At 31.3% G+C, this 21,907-nt stretch overlaps 1 protein-coding gene across 50 annotated transcripts in view; it reads right to left on the bottom strand.

The window, feature by feature from the left end:
* LOC145252565 (rho GTPase-activating protein 190-like) overlaps positions 1–21,907 on the bottom strand; it is a 793,870-nt gene that overhangs the window by 629,110 nt on the left and 142,853 nt on the right. For all 50 annotated transcript variants that reach the window (XM_080112152.1, XM_080112143.1, XM_080112148.1 and 47 more), the window contains exon 2: positions 8,601–8,632. The gene's annotated coding sequence lies outside the window, so the exon portion shown is untranslated. The remainder of the gene's footprint in view (positions 1–8,600; positions 8,633–21,907) is intronic.

Genomic DNA, 21,907 nt, shown 5'->3' on the forward strand with positions numbered 1-21,907 from the left:
GTCACACAAAAAGCCCAAAATAAGGGTTTTTGGGCCGTTTCTTGACATTGTCAAAAAAAGTTACCTGCCCATGTCAACGGAATTTAGCACTGTCTGTATACAATCGCAGTAACATCTTTCGGCATACGGACAGCACTTGTGGCGCAATGGATAACGCGTCTGACTATGGATGAGAAAATTTCAGGTTTGAATCCTGGATAATTCGTAATAATTTTAACCATCATTTTATCCAACGTTTACTCATTATCCTTACTCTTAGTTAGGGTATTTTTGTTTTTTTCAGTGATTTTGTTTTGTGCATATGGGAATTTCCCATACTCTGAGTTCACAAAGTAAGCGTTGATGGTAAGACGATGTTGAGTGTACTGTGTTGTGTGCCGAAGCGGCGCAGCTGCTAGTTGAAAATGAATAAATAAACTTTAATATTTCTAAAGAGAACAATTAATAATAACATTGGGCTAATTATTAAAAAAAGATTTTCTTTACGTTTCTGAATTTTTGAGATGAGGATTGGTTATATGTATTATTATTCATCGGATTACTGTTCTCATCTTCAGTGTGAGTTTCACAACGTTTTGGTCGATATAACCTCCGACCTTCTTCAGGTGTATCTTGTCGAACTCGGGAATGTTTCTGTCGAACTCGGGAATTTGGACGAAATTTCGAGCGGAACCCTTTATTTACTTCACGGGGGTAGCGTGCTCTTGTTCTGTCATCCATGACTGGATAGAGGTCCTAAGTAATTCACAAATGTATATTTCGGTCGCCCACACTGAGGATTGAACCTTCAAGAGAATATCACTTTTACAATGGATTTTTCTCAGTACTCTAACCCCTGTGTCACGGGTCCTTGCGGACAATTCTAGTACGAATTTTAGGAGCCTTAAACCTACTTTTTATTTCTAGTTGTAAATATCACCATTTATTACTAATTATTACTATATATTAACGTATATCTTTCTCTATACTTATTACTTGTATGTATTAATGTTTTTACTTATAACTTGTATAACTGTTAAGTAGACCTAGTATAGAATTCAATACGATATGGGAACCAGTAATTATAAACAATAGATAATATATACAAGTAAAAAAAAAAAACAACCAAACCAAAAAAACATTAATATATACAAGTAATAAGTATACAGATAGATATACATTAATATATAGTAATAATTAGTAATAAGTGGTGATATTTACAACTAGAAATAAAAAAAAGGATATTTAAGGCTCCTAAAATTTGTACTAGAATTGTCCGTAAGGACCCGTGGCGCAGTACTGGGAAAAATCAATTGTAAAAAGCTATATTCGGTTGAAGGTTCAATCCTCAGTGTGGGCGACCGAAATATACATTTGCGAATTACTTAGGACCTCTATCCAGTCATGGCTGACAGAACAAGAGCATGCTACCCCCGTGAAGTAAATAAAGGGTTCCGCTCGAAATTTCGTCCAAAGTCCCCGAGGTCGACACAAACGTTCCAGAGTTCGACAAGATACACCTGAAGAAGGTCTGAGGTTCCATCGACCGAAACATTGTGAAAATCACACTCAAGATTAAAACAGTAGTCCGATGAATAATAATACATAAGATTTTAAGATTTTCCTTAATGTAATATGCAAATGAGGTTACTCATTGAATGTAGATTTCTTTTGAATATAAAGTATATATATATATATATAAAAATCATGCTGGAATTAAAGTGTTTTCAGTATTACAATTAATTTGTAAAACAGTGTAGCTTTTGTAGATATTAATTGTGAACAAACAAACAGAGAAATACAACTTTATTATAATAGATATAGGAATTATATTATCAAAGATCTACTTAAAACATACTAGTGAACAATAAAAAAAAACATCTTGATTATGGGAGATAACGGTGGTTTAGTGGTTAACAACAAATAGAAGACGTGATGGGTGTTCCAAGCTTGAATCCCGTTAGTTCCACAAAAATCACTGTTACTTAAGATGTTGGCAACCTTCACATGGTCCCTTTTATAAGTACCTGACGTCTTTCTAGGAATAATTCTGACTAGAAAAATAACAGTCAACAGAATCTTTGGATTCATACAATATAATAATGATGATGATCTTGATTATAAAAAATAACAATTTAAATATTTAATTTTTTAATTTTTCTAAACTATCAAGAAGGAAAAGTACATTCTCATTGTCCGTTTTTTTTTTGTTTTTTGTTTTTTTAATAGCATTTCAATGGGGGGGGGTATTCAATGCTAAAACAGCACCTGTCAAGAATGTGAGTAGTCGTTTTGGGGATTATTTATTTTTCTTAATTTAGGAGTCAGGAATTTTTGTAGCAATTTTTGTAGCAGCCGAGATTTTAAAAACTAATATTTTTTTTGTATCCGACTTTCTGTTGGAAACAAGTCATGGTATATGATTCATTGACTCCATACCCCCCTCCCCCGAAAGTTGGAACAGGTCTAAAAAAGAAGACTGAAACAATTCCTTATAAAGTATAAATACCCAAGATAAAGAAAAAAGTTCCAAATAAAAGTTAAAGAATGTCAAAAAGAAGAAAAAGTAAAATAACTGTACCCAAATATCTTCTCCATGCTACAAATGGCAAGAGTCAGTAAATAATTAAAGTGCTCAGCTCTTGATGCCTTAAGTGGCGCCAATAGAGGAAGTGCCAAGGAAGTTTGAGCTTTTCTTTGTCCCTGCTTTCAGTAGGCGGGGGGGGGGGGGTCCACTTTAAAAGGCAGCCCACTTACTTTTGCAGGGAGGGAAGGAATCAGTAACCCAAATATAATGACAAATATTTGAACAAATAATTCCGTTTTTCTTTTTCAAATAAAAAGCCAATTTATCCCCACCCCCTCAAAAAAAATGTTATCCCGTCATGCGCCCCCCCCCCTCCCCTCCATTACATTAACAACAATTGTTTACACTACTCTCTTACCTTCATACTAATAAATCAGCAACCTTCTGCGAGGGGGAAAAGGATTTTTTTTTTTGCACTGAACCCTTTATTTAATCTCAGCTGACCGTCCTCATTCTCCATTCCATATCTACAGATACATAATCATCATATTTGGTTCAACATCCGTTTTACATGCTGTTGTGTGATTTTTTAAAAATTCATTCCCAAATTAACCTATCTCTAGTCAAGTTTTTATCCCTCTCTCTCAAATCCATCCTTATGGCTTCCTCCCATAGTTTTCCTTTGCCTACCCCTGCTATAGCAGTATCAGAATTTTTGTAGGAATTTTTGACACCCCTAACACGAAACTGCGAATACAATATAAAAATCTCGTAATTTCTCTGTTAAAAGTGGGTTATTTATTTTCTTTATGGATTATACTTCCAAAATAAACTATTACAGTTGTTTTAAAAGTAATAAAAATATTTTTATTTTTTTTTTAAACAGTAATGAATTTTCCGAACTCAATATTTTTAAATTTTTAAACTCAATATTTTTAAATTTTTAAATTTTAAAAATCTATCAAAATTTTTCTATTGATTCTATTTTTACGATATTTTCAGGGTCAATGTGAAATTTTATGTTCTTTCCAATAAACCGAATATAATATTTTAGACAAACGTTTTTTTTTTTTTATTCACGGTTCCCCCCCCCCCCAGTGTCTATTACAAAGAAAATACTTAATTTAGTCTCGGATAAGTACATAATTATTTACTCACAAATTGAAGAGAAAAGGTCAATACATAATATATTCAAATTTTAAAAAAAACGGACTTCGTGTTCTTGTAGAATTTTACCTGTAAAGTTTGAAGTTTAAAACCTTTTTTTAAACCACGTTATTTGTTTTTTCTTTTTTCTTTTTTTTTTTTTTAATGGAACCTTGGTCCTTGCTCCTTTAATTGAAAAAAAAATTAGGGCTTGAATTACATTTTTCGAGGAGTTATAAGCTTGGAAAGACAGGGGGTCGAATAATTCACGCCTCCAATTTTGTAAATGTCTAAAAATAATTAATTTCGACTCGGATAAGTACATAATTATTTACTCACAAATTGAAGAGAAAAGGTCAATACATAATATATTCAAATTTAAAAAAAAACGGACATCGTGTTCTCGTCGAATTTTACCTGTAAAGTCCGAAGTTTAAAACCTTTTTAAAAAAAAAACACGTTTTTTTTTTTTTTTTTTTTTTTTTTTTAATGAAATCTTGGTCCTTGCTCCTTTAATTGAAAAAAAAAATTAGGGCTTGAATTGCATTTTTCGAGGAGTTATAAGCTTGGAAAGATGGGGTGGAATTATTCGCTATTTTCACAAAAAATTCTGATACTGCTACCCCTGCTACCGCAACTGTCCTACTTCTAACACTCATTTTTTTTTTATCAAATGTTACCAGATGCATATATAACTCCACAATAATTAAAACTTGCGAGATCAGTTTTGTAATGTCTACGATCTCTCAATCGCTTAAAAACGATTTCTTTATAAAAATAAAACTACTTGGTAAATTCACGTAATTTTTGAAGGTCTTTTCATTCTATCACAGGTACGTACATCAATGATTTTTCTAAATTTTTCGGGAGGGGGGGGGGGTTGTTTTACAATACACATTGCTACTAAAAATGGTCAAAAATTTAAATAAGAAATGCTATCAAAGAGAAGATAAGTTACTCTTCTACCTTAATAGTTTTACTCATTTTAAAACGTTTATTCGGTTCAAAAAACAAGTAATGTGTAGCAAATAGGTGATAACAAGAAAAATGGCCGCAAATTGACACCTAAATATTTGAAGAAACTCCCGCAATAAATGTTACCTGACATTTATTTACTATTTGCTTTTTGGGCCAAATAAATGTTTTAAAGTGAGTAAAACCACTAAAAACCTTCCCAGATAGGTAGAAGAGTAACTTATCTTGCCTTTGATAACATTAATTGGTTATATATTTGTTTTTTGGCCACTTTTTCATAGCAGTGTATATTGTAAAAACAAACCCCCTCCCTTTTTTTTTTTTTTTTTACATTATATTTGAACGATGACGTTTATATAAAATACAACTCATCTTTATGTCTTTAATTTCCCTTCAAAATTGCTCATATTATGCACAAGAAACTATGGCAATATTTTATGTATGTCAGTGAAATCGGTATAAAGAAGTTATAAAATGGTTTCTCATTGAAAGCTTTTCGAGGTACAGGTTTCAGTTTCTCTCTCTGCCGACAAGCATTTCTCATTAAAATAAAAGCGTTTCCTTCCCCCCCCCATCCCCCCCCCGTCTTAATTTCTCCCATTCACTCTTTGTGTCCTTATTACCGATAACTGCACCCATGCAGACACAATGTTATTTTTATGCAGTTTTGAACGTCTGAAATTCTACGGCAACTTTTATTTACAGATTGGTAACACTTGCAGCAAAAAGGAAGGCAACTTTAGAGAACTTTATTCTATGAAGGCTTTCACAATTACAAATTCAGAAATAAGATTGAATTTGCAAAGTGAATGCTTAAAATGCAGACAAATAATTTTATCAAAAGATTTATAAAAAAAATAAAAAAAAGCAACTGTTCAATTTCCTTTAATTCAGTGTCTTTAACATCTAGTCTTAATATTTCAAGTTCATTTGTCTTCTTTTTTTTTTTTTTTTTTTTATAAGATATTCTTGCATTTTTCTGGGCGTCATTGTCTGCCCATCACACTTCAATTTAGAACAGGGCTAGCGAGTATGAGCAAATCAGGTTTTAGAAAAGAACCGGAGCCAGACTTGTAAATAATGCTAAAGAGTCGGATGTTTTAATCTAGTTATTACTGAATATTGGAAAACTTTAAAATAAGTCAGTCAGTCAAAATAATGTCTTCCAATTCAGCAACGTGTATTTGGAATGGCATTTTACTATCAGACATTGAATAGATGCATCTTATTTTGGTACTTTTGCAGAATAAAGATCATGCTATCATTGGAATTTTCAAGACAGTTCATGTAAAATGCATGAAAGTGCCAAACAATTTGGGGATTTTTTTTTTTTTCTTTTTGTACAAATGATGGCCAATTTTTTTCAATGAAAAATATTATTTCTGTTATAATGAAGATAATTCAATCAAAAATTCATTGAAAAAAATGAAAACAATATTCATTTTGTTGTTACAAAGAAAATACAATGAATAATTATTAGACAAATTTTACAAAACTTAAAATTCAAATCAAGAAAAAAAATCATTGTAAACTAACTTTCATGAATAAATTTTATTAAATAATGAACAATTAACTTAATTTTATGATTTTCTTTTTATGTTTTTTTTTGTTCAAATGAAGATGAATATTTAGTTTTTTTTTTTTAATGTAAATAAACCAACGATAGCAAATGTTTTCTTAAATAACGTTGACTGCTGTGATTTCTTCATTGGCTCAGCATATTGGCACCTTTCTCCATTTTACTAAAACTACCTGGAAAATTCCGACAATAGCATTGACTTTATTCTGCATAAGTATCCTTATTTTAAATACATTCGATTGAGAATATACTGCTTTCTGATAGTACCATTTTTAAACGGTCATCTTATTCTATGTTCCCAGCTCCATAGGTAAATTAACCATTTCCTTTAATAATAGTAAATTTAGAAGTAATTTGAAAAATTTGAAAACCAGTAACAATGTGTTAACACACACATATATATATATATATATCAGTTTAATTTTAATTATTGAACTGAACTTTCAACATCACATCTTTTCAAAGCAAGTTCTTTTTTTTGTTCATTTTACTAGTATTAACCGCTAGAAGAGGTACAGAGTAAAATGTTTGTCTGATGGTACTGACGTATGGTTTTGAATGAAAGTTTGTATGTGTTCGCATGGTTAGCGCTTTTCCAATAAAGAAAAATTATTTGATTTTTAAAAAATTCGCTTTTTGTATATATTTTAAAAAATTTTGTTTCCTAATAAATAAATTTATTTAATAATTGAGCTGAGCTTTCTGTATAAATGTGTCCTTTTCAAAGCAAGACTTCATTTTTTTTTTTTTCTTCATTTCACTGGTATTGACCCCTAGAATTTTAAAACCAATAACATTTTAATTGATATTGATACCAAACACTCAACTAAGATACCAGGCTTTGAGCTCATACAAATTCTTTTCACCCCACCCTTAAACACCTTTAAAATAAAGATATACACAACACCAAAGCAAATCAAATATTACAAAATAAACCCACTTCTCCAAAACACACACTCAGAATACTTACATCTAAAACAAGATATCGACTATTGTAAAAAAAAAAAAAAAAAAAAAAAAAAAAATACAAGTAAACACACAGACAAAATATAGAAATGTCAATTTTAGATGTAGATCTAAAAACAATATTGCGGACACATAAATCCCCCATCTACACTAGATAATCAGATTTAACTCATCCATTCCGGAAGATTAACAGACAGCAAATGCCCACATATAGTACCACAATAAGTGGCCCCTAGTAGCCAGATTCAACAACATTAATTTTAATTTGCTGTTATTAAGAACTGTTTACACTTCATTGAAAGCTTCAAAGGGAATCGTTTCGAAAATTTTCAACAGAATGTGTAAACAGAAAAGAAAAACAATTCGAGATTTACCTTCCTTCTAAAATCGTCCAATTCATGCAGCACCAAAAATTACACATTTATTTGTCTGTTTTTTTTTTTTTCCATCCTCTTGTGCGTTTTTAATTTTCCATCAACTGGTTACACAGCAGAGAGACCTGATGTTTCCTGGGATATGAGAATCAACGAATGTACCACACTTCCAATACTTTTATTTTCATTGAAATCTGAAATTATCCATTTTTTTTTTTTTTTTTTTTTAAATCAAATCAATTGATTGCCTGCTCTAGTTGAGAACCCACCACAGTGTACTAGGAGAAAGCTTTACATGCCCCCCCCCTCAAGCAGTAACTTAATCCACAATACATTGTAGCCTGCATTGCACTTTAGAAGAACCTATGGTTGATTTTATAAATTTTTACGCAATGACTTGAATTAAATTTTGAAAAGCAGAAGTCAAGTATCATGGTTAAATTGTGCTCTAAACATTCATTTGGAATGCACCCCTATCTTATCAAAGAACCTATTGTTGATTTTATATGTTGTGCTCTTCTGCTTGTGGTGATAAAGCTTCTCAAGTGCACTTGTGATATTAGGTTGTATAAGGATGTTAACTTAAATTATTTAAGGGAGATAAGTAATTTTAAGCTGCAATAATTTATCTCCCTTACATTATTGGATTCATTATTAAAATTTTCACCATTGTAACAACCTAACTAGATTTTTTTTTTTTTTTTTTTTTTTTAACAAAATGAAGTGAAAACATTTCGGTATTTAAAAACATGCTGGAAAATAAAAACAGGGTAAAGTGGCTAGACAAAATCAAATATCCATGCGTCAGATGTGATAGTACTTAGGTCTAAAATTCAACCAAAATAACTTTTGGGGGCTCAGTTTGATAAGAAAAATTTGAAAACCTTGCCTGTCCCTATCACTCATTAGTTACCTTAGTTGGTGGGTGGGAAGTGGACAGGCCACCTTTTTGATGAAGTGGTTGTTAGAATAAATTGGACATAAATAAACCAATAGATCATGATATGGCTGATAATCGAAGCAGATCAATAATAAATTAGAATTTTTATCTCACCTGATAGATTGCTGAAGTCTGTTTACCACAGTCTGCAAAGAGAAAAAGAAAATGAACTTTAAAAAAGGGACCATGGCAATATGTCATAAAAACTCACATAAATAAATAAATAAATAAATAGCTGGGGGGGGGGTAAAATGCTTTCGTTCATTGCTGAATATATATAACACAAGCAGAGCTTTGTGGAAATCTGTAGGATTTACTTTTGAAATAATCTAACTCACAACCAAGCAAAATTTGCTCAGACTCCCAAACAAACTTTGCTCTACTGACTCCAGACTTGATGGCTAGTCATTTCCTTTAATTATATTGATTATTTTCCAGAAATTATTAACAATACTTGATTGGAATGTTTCAAATAATAAGCACTAACCCCCCCCCCTCCCTTTTTTTTGTCCGATCCCACAGAAACAGAATGCAACAAAGAAGGCCCATGTGGATGATGCCAGTTTCTATCCCATTAGAGACCTTATTACTCAGTCGGCCTCCATTCCCATTTGAGAACAAATCCCATGACTCATAACATTAATTAACAAAATTAAGTTCTACACATCATATAACATTTTGATAATCTCATTCTTGGAGTATCGGAGGTGATTAATAAGAAATACCAATTCCAATATCAAAAAGACCAAGTGAATTTCCTGAATGCTAACTGGGGAGGGGATACTATTCAAGGGAATTTCCTTACTACAAATAGGAAGCCGATTACAAAAAAAAAAGACACATAACCTCAGAAATGAGGATTCCCTCCTCCCGTCTCTATTATGAGATCTTTAAAAGCTTCATTACTCTCGGGTTTACAAATATGAACTAATGCAAGCGGTCGAGATGCAAAAATTCCACGGCTCCTTTAGTCATTAAAAGAATATTTTTTTGAAAGATCTGAATCTTAAATTTAAATGATAGTTTCGGTTTATAATAAAACCCTTAGTAAGATTCATTTTTAGTTTTATTTTGATCTAACAGGCATCCTCGAATAATGATGCATGTTTATTACTACTCAGAGCCCTCATGTCCTATATGACCGTTTTTAGTTTCTACTTTTCGATTTTAATTGGTTCAAGGGAAAAACAATTTAAACTAGTTATTTCCTTTGATTTTATGAATGGAAAAAAAAAAAAAAAGAAAATTTTGTTATGCCGCTGCAGCCATTAATTTGGTCTCATTTCACCACAAACATGAATATTGCAGTAATTCTATCTTACTGCAATACTCCAAGTGGCAAATATGTAGTTTAGCGGTGTAAATTATTTGACTGACAAAATAATATTTAAGAAAAGAAAAGAAAAAAAGAGAAAAAAAAAGAAAGAAAAAAAGAGAAAAAAAAAGAGAAAAAAAAAGAAAGAAAAAAAGAGAAAAAAAAGAAAGAAAAAAAGAGAAAAAAAAAGAAAGAAAAAAAGAGAAAAAAAAAGAAAAAAAAAAAGAAAGAGAAAAAAAAAAGAAAAAGAAAAGAAAGAAAAAAAAAGAAAGAAAAAAAAAGAAAGAAAAAAAAGAAAAAAGAAAAAAAAACAAAAAAAAAACAAAAAAACAAAAAAATATTTTATATAAAACACAGACTCAAAGGCTGAAATGTATGACATTCAAGGCCGCCATATTGCATTTAAAATTTGACCTTTCTAAGGTTTAACAGATTGGCCTTTTTAAGGCCGAATTTGGCCTTTTTTATGTTCTTTACTGGGATCATGTTTTTGGCCGCCATATATTTTGTAATGAAAGAGCGTAAAAAAAGGCCAAATTTGGCCTTAAAAAGGGCAATCTCATCTATATATATATATAAAAGCGAAAATGTTTTTGTATGTATGTATGTGTGTGTGTTTTTATGTCTCACAAAAACTTTCGACACGGGTCACGGATTTTCACAAGATCAGTATCATTTTAAAGTTCCAACCTTCGCCTGACAAATATCGAAAAATTGGCCAAAAACATTAATTTCTTCACCCTAAAATAATCAATTTTCTACAGGGAGGAGTCAGCAAAAACCGTCCTCTCATAACAAGTTCGCTTCTACGCATGCATCATATGACGTCGGAACATGATTTACTTTAAATATTTGAAAAACTGACACAATTTCGTCAACGTCGTTTTAGCTCAGTTGCTTAGAGCACGGCCTCATTATCTAAAGGTTTTGGGTTCAAATTGTGGTGTGAGATGTCTATATTTTTTTATTTTTTAAATTTTAATATTGAAACAGGGTTATTTAAGCCATTTTTCCTGTGTTTTTTCTTGGGGGGGGTATTTTTTTTAGATTTTTTTAACAAAGTTTTAATGTTCGCTTTTCTGTTTCGCGGTTTTTTTTTTTTTCCGATTTTTACATTTAACATCATTCGTTTGCCTTACATTAGTTTTTTTTTGTGTTTTTTTTTTATATATTTACTTCGCTTATTCTTATGTTTTGATTAACACACCCCCCACCCACGCCCAAGCACACACACCTTGAAACACCCGGGCAACGCCGGGTACCCCCCGCTAGTACCTTAGAAAAGCCAAATTTTAAAAGCAATATTATAGCTTCTAATGTCGCACATTTAGTCTAATAAAAATGAAGAAAATAAAAATGGAATTTTTTTTCTGGTTTTATTTCATCTTTTGAGTCTAATGTGTTTAATATAAAAATAGTTTTTTTGTTTTTTTTTAATAATATTTTTTCTGTCAAATAATTTACACTGCTAAACTACACATTTATCCTCAAGGTTATATTAAATCAGAATATGTATGGTTTCTCAGTTTTAGCCGGTCAGACAAAAATAAATAAAAAGCTACTACTACAAATAAAAATGGAACAGTTGTTTTTTACAATCTCTCCTGCACTAATTTGATCCCTGTTCATCACAAATGTATTAATACTTCAGCAATTCTATTTTAACATAATCAGAATAGAAAAGATTTGTAAATATATTTTTTGTGGTTTCTGAGTTTTAGTCAAATAGACAAACAACTTTCCTCCATATAACAGATAGTTATTTATAAAGAAATATTGCATTTAATAAAAGCAAAATCTGTAGAATTTGTAGAGCTGTGTTCTACGCTGGTTTTATCTCCAACAAATTCTGTTTAATAACTTTTAAAGCTAAAGCCTTCATAATTAAATTAACTTGAGAAAATAAGTGGTCGTCTGCTTTTTGTTTCTATAGACAAAGACAGTTGCATCAGTAATACAGCATTTGGATGAATTACACTCCTTTGATTCAACATTTATATATTGGCAATACGCCTGGTTGTAAAAAAAAAAAAAAAAAAAAAAAAAAAAAAAAAAAAAAAAAATGTAATAGATTAGTTTCTTAAAATAGTTCGTAACTTCCGGTCACAGAATGTGCCAATGAAACTTGTCATCACAACCACAGAAACCAAACAAGTACAAAAGCAAGTTATTGAGTGCCATACAGTTACACATCTCTCCTGTGAAAGTGAATTGCTTAAATTCAACGACACAAAAAGATATTTAACTCTTTAACAAAATAATGTAATTTTAACAAAAAAAAAAAAAAAAAAAAAAAAATCACGCTCACGTGATACTAAATCTAAATTAATGTATTTTTTCTCATTTATCAGTCTCCTATTGTGCCATCAAAATGGGTTATTGTTACTTTAAATCAATGCGCATTTAATGCAGATTATTTGGAAATCATTAATATCTGGAAATTTTCAGTGCCATAATCAGATTCCTTACACAGAAGTACACCTATGTGACAAATATTGTTTAATCTTGCTTTAACAAAGATATAACATTTTTTTTTACTAAAAAAGCAGTGTAAAAAAAAAAAAATGCTATGAAACGCATACTGTCTCAAAAAGGAAAAATATAATAAAATAAATATAATAAAATATAGTAATAGTAAATTGTAATTGTCTGTATTTTTGAGATGAGGTTATTTAATTTTATTGAAATTGTCGAACTGACTTCCTCATCTTGGTTGTTATAGTCACAACTTCTACCTGCTCTAAGTTTTCATTTGTTGTCAGGCTTGAAAGAGATACAGTTTTACTTTCCCTTCTCTTAACTCAACAGAGCTTGAAGTGTATTCTGCTGATTCTGCTTCATTATCATCAATAGAAGATGTAGAATCCAATTCATAATAGTGTTTTCCATGTTATTATTTTGAAACTGAAATTTGAATCTTGAATCTAGTAGTAGACGCACAAGTGTAATCAATTCGATAGGATGAAAATCTTGTTTCCATTGGTTCATGGAATTGTTAAACACTGGTAAGGATTCTACTAAAGTCAGAAATATCAGAATCAGATTGGATAGCTTTTGAAAGAAATAATCTCAAAGCTAAAATTCTAAGCATTATCTTCGATATGGCTAAAGTTCTGTGACTTGATTCTTTGGTGATTTCTTCAAATGGCCTCAGTAGCTGGACAATTTTTTTGAACAAGTCCCCAATGGTAAGCCCTTAAGATAGGAATTTTATAGCGTCGCAAATTCTCATATGAAAAAAAATAAACGAATCTCTTATTAAAACTTTCTGGTTTGTGCGAATCATTCTGCTTCACATATGCCATGAAAATGTCCATTCTGATTAATGTTTACCAGTTAAAAATATTCTGTTATTCTGGAAAACAGCCAAGTTGGTTTGCTTATTTTAAAACTGGTAAACATTAATCAAAAAGGACTTTTTCTGGGCATTCAATGTAAAGCAGCACGGTCCACACAAATCGGAAATATATCATTTGTAAATAATCCCAGTGTTAATTTGAACAAGCCAAAACAAAAATAAAGATGTTAACTAAAAAAAAAAAAAAAAAAAAAAAAATATATACTTATGCAGAGAACTTTTTGGAAACTCATTTTTTTAACACGTAGAGGAGGGAGGTTGTTTTTTTTTTGTTTTTTTTACTAGTGCATACTTTCACCTAACAATTTAATAAACAATACAAAACAAGTGACTTGTGCCACTAGTAATTCGGGACAAGATCAAAGTGTAGTATCTGTTCTTCAGATGCTGCACTTCAATTTCTTGTTCTCTGTCAGTGGAGGAGAAATCCTTCACGACCGAGACAATTTTTTATTTTGGTCCTTTTCTCCACGTTAAAAAACGACCCTGGTGTATAACTCTGTCCCGTGGGGAGACATTGTAAATAGGAACTAGCAATGAAGAAGTACAACTGAAGTTTTTGTTTTTTCTCTGTATGTGTTTGACTGGGGTAGGGGGGGGGGTGAGGGAATCATCTTAAATGGACGAATCTGATAAGTGCCAAGTGAAGAATTCAACAGAATCGCAAAGAAATACCAATTGTATAAAGAACTATCATTGGTAACATTCAGTTCTCTCTTATTAAAATTAAATTGATGTTGAGCACGTAGGTTTACTTAATAACCTTGCCATAATAAACAAAGTGAAAAACAGTACATAAAATTCCGTTTTCTTGAGGATGCTATTTAAGAAATGCATAGTGTAAAGAGTTACTTGGATATAGCATTCTATTGTATTGATTAGGCATGCAACGTTTCAGAACTTTTAATAGTTCTTGTGATATATGATTTTGAAATTACCAAATGTTTATGACATTTGATACTTTATTTCTGCCACCAAAATTGAACATCAGCATTTTTATCCACTTGTAATTAAATTGCAGCAGGAATTGATTTAGAAAAAAAGGCATAATCATCATTATGTATAGAATTATATTAAAAGTTCATATTTTCTGTCTTAATTCAGTTTTATTTGACGGCACTTGAAAAATTGTCCATCGGTGCAATTTTGCTATTGTAAATGATGCAATGTTCACTTTTCACACCTCAAAAATGAAGGCCGAAATTGAATTAGAAATAATCATACTTTTACTTTCTATTGTCTTCTTATACAACGAGTGATGAAAGCATCATTTGTGACATTTTTACTGGTTACTTTATTGTCAATTGGTTTCAAACTTGTCAGGTTAGTATATACTGCTGATTCTGCTTCATCATCATCAATGGAAAGTAGATGTAGAATCTAATTCTAAAGATGTTTTCTATGCCAATCTTTTAAAATTATTATTTGAATCATGAATCTAGGGTTGGTTGGTTGTTTTTGTTTTACGGCATATCAACCTTTTTCAGGTTATTTAATGCCGAATCTAGTTATTTTGAGGAATGATTTTTTTTTTAAGTCAGATTCTATTTAACCCATAGTTGGGACCCTAACATGTACTACCACTCCGGGTCAGAGTGGACCTGGGAGCAATGGCAATTAAAGGGTGGCTCCACACTCCCCAAATCCCGCAAGGTGGGGCCTCACCATCGGATATAGTTTTAGGTCATATCCAGGACCTGGATCTAGGGTAGTAGATATTTTTTATTAGATAGGATGAAAATCTTGTTTCCATTGAAAACCTGAATTGTTCAATAATGGTAAGGATTCAACTAAAGTTAGAAATACTAGAATAAGTTTGGACAACATTTGACAGAAATAACGTCCGAGCTAAATTTGTGGGTATCATTGATAGGGTTGATGTTCTGTGACTTGCTTCTTTGGTGATTTCTTCAAATGCACTTATGAGCTGGATTTTTTTTTTTTTTTTTTAAACAAGTCCCCAACGGTAAATTGTTAAAGTTGGAATTTTATCAACATTACAAGGACTTTTCATTGTTCTTAATTTATTTTCAACGTATATGTTGAATTCCACCATGTGGTCATATCTTGAATGAGTTTATTTTCCCAAATTAAGCTGATCCTGTATTTTAGTTAATTTGCTAATTGCTAATAGAAAGCGATTAAAGTGAGAGACTATTTCTGTTAGATGGTGTAATGGTTGTCTTAACAACATGAGTTACAATGTATGATAGTTATTCAAGATCGCATTTCCTGACACTAGCAACCATATTTGCTCCGATTCCTACAAGATTTTGTACTTATCCAGAACATTGTGCAATTCTTCACTTATTGTGTGTGTGTGTACCACGGAATAGCACAACTCTGCATTGTTCAAAGTCATTTGAAAGCCAATGACCTGTCAAACTCAGAAAGCGAGCATTATCTGTCGTAGCTGTCCAAATGTCTGTAGTTCATGAAATGTTAATTTCAGCAAGAGATAATTGAATTCTTGTTTTATTTTTATAAATCAAAAGTTATTTTGCAGTGAAGTACGTTTTTGATGGAATGCTGTAATTTGAACAAAGTTTTGCAATAAGTCTTAAATCCAATGTTAGGTGTTACAGAGCATGGTTGAATATCAGATAATGGATCTCTAATGACTTGTGGTCAATATCCCAAACTCTTTTTAGCCAATATTGATTCTATAGTAGTTTTCATAAAGATTCTATGGTGATTAAATCAACTTACATTTATTGTTCTTAACTACCTGCTGCAACGAACCTCCAAAACAACTGACAACTCAGAATTAAATACAGATTTTATAAGAAGAATGTTAACGATGACAAATGCGAGAAAGAGACTAACTTTACTTTATATATTAGACAATGTTGACCAGAATGTGAATTTGGAACTAAATAATTTATTCATTCCATTTGGGCAGACTGTTTTCCTTCCCCTTCTCATTCTTTGGAACATTAGTTGAATTATTGCCAGATTAGACCCCAGGGGTTGAACTTGCACCCATGTTCAATCAGAGATTAATTTTTTTTTTTTTTTTTTAATGGCTTTAGAGAATTCAATCCGAGATAAGATGTATAAAATCTAATCTATATTATATTTCTCTTTGTCCTTTTTTTTTTTTTTTTTTTTTTTTAGGAAACTACTGGATTGATCTTTATAAAATTTTGTATGGACCTTTCTTATGATATAGTATAGTAAACTAAGTATTATGGTATTCATTCGATGCACAATGAGGGATTAATATGGATGAGTATTTAATGCAAAAACAAGCATAAATGTAACTGCATTCAACCACCAATTTGGCATGAAGCATTCATTTTAAGTCAACAGACGGTAAAAATCTAGTTTAATAATTGTACCATCATAAACATTCATTAGTTGGACACATGACTGAAGCAGATTAAAACTTTACGCTCAAAAGACAGGCACACAGATTGAACCTAGAAGGAAAACATATATTGTAGGTTCAATCTGTGTGCCCGTCTTTCATCGACAATCTAACTCTTACAAGATGTTCTAAATTATGCACAACTGAAATAAAATCTAATAAACTGATGGAAATGCTATTTAAAATTCAAGCATGACAGCTTGATCAACCAAGTCTGTTACAAAAATGACTGGACGTGCCTACAAAATTATCGCCCTTGACAAATTGTCTAAAATTAAAGTTTTTTTTTTTTTTTTGTGTGTCAAATAGTAAGCCGAGTCGTTGACGTCGCCATCTTGAATCTGATACTCTAATTCCAAAGTTAACTTTCTTTAAATAAACAGGTATTAAAAACAGAAACAGAAAAGGTGGTGGGCTGACATTTTTGTTAGTTTAAGAATAGAAACGCGGTTGGTTGCTCTTTCAGTCATGTTTATTATTTTAATGATTATGATAAACCAGGAAGCTGGTTGAATGCGGAAAGGGAAGGCTGGAACCTACAGGCTGGAAATAATAACGTCATTGTATTGTTTTCTATTTTATTTTTTTAAAAAATTAACAGACCAACATTGTCTCATGAGAGTGGGCAAGAGATATACTGTGTGTGTGAGAGAGATTTTATTTATAACTCTTGCAAATTTTTAAATAACTATTTCAAACTACTGTTATCATCTTGAGTGTTAGAAGAGAACAGTCGCTCGAACATTCCAAATAATATATATTATGAATCCTTAACTCAAACTATTACAAAGTTTGAATATTGAGCTCTTTATTTTGCTCTGGAATTTGATTTCTATAAGAATCGATGTTAATTATATAAAAGAACTAGCCTGGGTGCCCGACGTTGCCCGGGTGTTTGGAGGTGTGTTGAGCAAAAAAAAAAAAAAAAAAAAAAAAAAAAAAAAAGTGGTAATAGGCAGGCTCGAACCCGTACCACAAAGGAGGAAAAGAATGTGGGAAAAAAAAAAAAAAAAAAATGATGTCTTTGCTGTTGCATCCATCGCCAAACCGGAAGTGGTGAAGGTTTAAATTAAGGCTAGTTAATCAAAAAGGGGATGACTTGAAATTATCAGCGAAAAAAGTGATTCCTCCTTGTAGAAAAGTACCCAGTTGAGGGTGAAGGAATTAATGATTTTTAGCCAATTTTTCGATATTTGTCGTTCGAAGGATCGAGCTTCAAAACGATACCGATCTTGTGAAAATTTGTTGCCTCTTGACAGTTTTAGGCAGGCATACATACATGCATACATACATACATACATTTAAACAGACGGGTGAGGTTTATATTATAGATTATTCTTATACGATCACACAGACACAAAAAAAAAAAAAAAAAAGGCTATCAAGTCAAAAATTGTAATATAGAACCAGCCTGCAAGATCTGCACTCATCATTGATGTCACCATTCCAAATAACTATGGCCTTAAAAAAGCTGAACAGAAAAAGATAAAAAATATCAGAACCTCAAAACGGATTTAAAAACGGCATGGTCTCTGACAGAAATAAGCACCGGTTGTGATAAGAGCAACTGGCTTAATGAAACAAAAAAGAAATACTTGGAAATGATCCCTGGAAGACCAAGCTGTAACGAAATACAGATAACAGTGAAAAAGGGAACAAGGTCTATTCTTCAGAGCCCTCGGATATAAATTCAAATCGTAATTAAATCAAGTGTTAGCTCGCTTAGTTTTTATTGTTGCACCATGCAAACAGAATTATAATAATGTACTTTCTTATAGTTTATTTTAAAAAATGATGTCTCACTCAGACAATTTCTAATTCAGAAACATTTTTTTTTCAATTATGAGAAAGGAGGGAGGAAAAATCAGTAAGGGGAATAACCGGTTTTTTTTTTTTGTTTTTTTTTCTTTACTTTAAGAATATAGAAAGGGTTGTCTGTCACAACTAAACTTTGATATAATTTTCTGTGTAAATTTTTTTTTTCTTTTTTTTTAAGAAAAAAAAAATGTAAATAAAAATTTACTGCTTTCTAACAACATTGAGTGGGTACAACTAATTATACATATTCGTGACCTGGCATGGCCACAGGGGAGACAACCGAAGCAGCAAAACTGAAGCTGGTCTGCAGGACACTATATATACAAATGTAGGCAAATTTAGGCCTATTTTATTCGCTTGAAAATATCGGTTCTTCTTTTACCCATAGTAATAAAATTTTAACCATAAAATCTATACTCCGACAAACGTTTCTTTTTTGTGTGTGTATTGATAATCATAATAAAAAACCCTTTTTCTATTTATTTAAAAAGAAAATACAACTGTTATATATGGATCGTGGAACTGCATTCATCTGCAAAAGATCTAGCTAATTTGCATATAGTTAACTATCACGTATAATTATATTCATGCAGATATTTTACATGATTTATACTTGCATAATATTTGCATAAAAAGATTATAGCAAATACCAACCTCTATATATATATATATATATATATATATATATATATATAGTTGTTTAAAACATTTTGCCTACCTGTTAGTTTTTGGTCTTGCCAGGCCACTAATATAGAAAGGCCACCTTTTTTGGCAATTTAATAAGTTCCAAACCTTATAACAAACGAAGGTTCGTTAGAAATGTAATGATCTGAATTGTGTAGTAGGCTATATGACATTTGCCCTTAAGGTCGCACATTAAGGGGATCATCGATCATGCAGAGCATATTTTTGGCACATTTTTACAGCCATAAAATGTTTTAATCCTAGTCGTTTGTTTTCATAGTTTTGCATATGAATTACAAAATATTTGATATTTCCCCCAAAACCTCTGGCCTTGATGGAGCGGAGACTAAAACTTGTTGCTATGGTTTCAAACAATCTGAAACATCAGCAAGGTGAGAGACTTGATTCCAAATATTTCTCGTACATTATATCTCCCCTCTTTGGTTCTCATACATCAAGTAAATTTCACAGTGTATATTAATACTGACGATATTCATAATCGTACCCTATTTCCAAAAGAGGGGAGATGTAACATATGAGAAATATTTGGTTTTAAGTCTCCCCTTGCTGTTATTCAAGATCATTTGAAACCATAGCAAGGCCAGAGGTTTTTGATGAAATTATTTATTAGATGAATTACAATTTAACTATATTCCAAGGTTTTATTTATCTTAATAATTTCCTTCAACGTATATATCTGGCAACTGACCCTGAAGATGGTATATTTATGTAGCAACTTTAATTTATTCAAATATGTTCTGAATTTTTTCAGAAACGTGTACAGAGTTTCTTTTGTTCTGAAATAAAAATCACAGTACGATGTAGTTGTCGTTTTATATATGATGAAAACTGAAATATATATTTCTTTTTAAATTTCCAACGACTTTGTTCTATTTCAGAATAAAGAATAAAGAACAAATATATTTGCAAATATTGTACTGGTATTTTATTTTCTTCAATTTATTAATCCAGAATAAGTCTTACAATAAAGACGAAACGTTGATGGACATGGTTTGTTTCTCTTTCATCTATCTCGTCAGAATACTATTGCCATTATTATATATATATATATATATATATATACACACACACACACACACACACACACAGGGTGACCCCCCCCCCAAAAAAAAAACAAAGTATATCTAGACCATATGCTGTAGAACGGAGAAAAAAAGGCCAAAAACGTTTTGATTTGATGTTTTGAATATAATAAACTAGTTATGACCAAAGTTTCATTTCATTCGGACAAAACACTAAGAAACGGGGCATAATTAGAGTTGGGGCCCGCTTTTTTGGGTCACCATATATAATTTCAAATTTAATGGTTTTAAAGACCAAAACATGTTTATTTATTAAAATAAATTCTGCACTTGTTTTGGTCTTTAAAAGCGTTAAATTTGGAATTTTCATTCCATATTAGTTCTGTAAACAGTAATCATTATTACTTATATATATATATATATATATAATCGGTTCTATTAAATAATGATTCTACGTCATACAAAATTTTTTGAACAACAAGTAGAGAAAGAGTGAACAGAGGAAAAAACAATAGGATATTTTTGTTGTGTGCGTGTTGTGCATGTGCACGTGCGTGCGCGCAATTCTTTTCCATCAATTAACATATAGATAAATAAGCGAAGCAAGCACCGAGGTGTTTCAGTGTTGCACATTAGACAGACGACAAACAAAGCAGTACAAATGGAACTACAGAAACTAACTAGAAATTGGTGGGGGTCTCATCAAACCCCAAGTAAGTATGTGAGAATGGCGGGGGGGGGGGACAGACGGAAACAATCCAGATGAGATGAAGTGTGACGAAGACAAAGTGGGGAAAGTCACGCAACATGATCTGGCCGTGACAGACTTCTATCATAATTCAGAATAGTCACATATTCCGGTAACGGTTTATGACAGGCGGCATCCGGTGTCACGTGCATGTAATTTAATCGCTAGCAATACTCGCGCCATCTTAAGTTCATCATGTGCCTACGGGCTTAGTCATATTCACTGCAAAATTATTTGCTAATAAGTTAAAAAGTTTGTTTGTTTTGTTTTTTTTTGGACTATTGTTCTCATCTTAGTTATTTTTCTTACAATGTTTTGACCGATGTAACCTCCGACTGTCTTAAGGTGCATTCACACGGGATGTTATTGGTGAATGGTGAAAAAATGTTATTTTTTGTTTGTTTGTTTTTCCAAAGAACATAGTTGTTAGCAATTCAAAACAGATTTATAAAATAAAAAGTACAAAAATAAATAAATAAATAAAGACTTGGCGCTATTTGCACTTGAATTTCTAACGACTATCTGTCGAAAAAAAAAAAAAAAATTCACCATTTGCCAATAATATCCAGTGTGGATATGCACCTGAAGATGGAGGTTACATCGGCCGAAACGTTGTGATAAAAACAACCAAGATGAGAACAATAGGTCGAAAAATTAAAATACAAAAAATAATTATCCCTCATTTCAAAAATATACAAAAAAAAGACGATTATTCTTAACTATATGTGTGTGTGTGTGATTGGGAGAAAGGTATAAAAAAAAAAATGCCTTTGTCAGTTTTTTTGTTACTTACTATTTATCTAGATATAGTATTAAATTAATTGCCCAAGCAACAATTTTGTGTCACTTTTTTTTTTCATCTTCATTGATGGCAAAGATTTAAAAAAAATCAAGATATAATGATACCTTATGTTTATAATCGTTATTCATATTTTTATCAAAACCCATTTCGTGATTTTGATAGTGGAAAATGTTGAAAATTTAAGGCCTAAGCTTAAGGGGGTCCTAGGAAGTAATTTAAATTCAGGAATTCTTGCTTAATATCTGTCTTAATGACTATGGATCACATTCAAATCTTAAATATT

This window comes from Euprymna scolopes, chromosome 29, assembly GCF_053919585.1.
Source record: "Euprymna scolopes isolate OS-2025 chromosome 29, ASM5391958v1, whole genome shotgun sequence".
Taxonomy (NCBI): Eukaryota; Metazoa; Mollusca; class Cephalopoda; order Sepiida; family Sepiolidae; genus Euprymna; species Euprymna scolopes.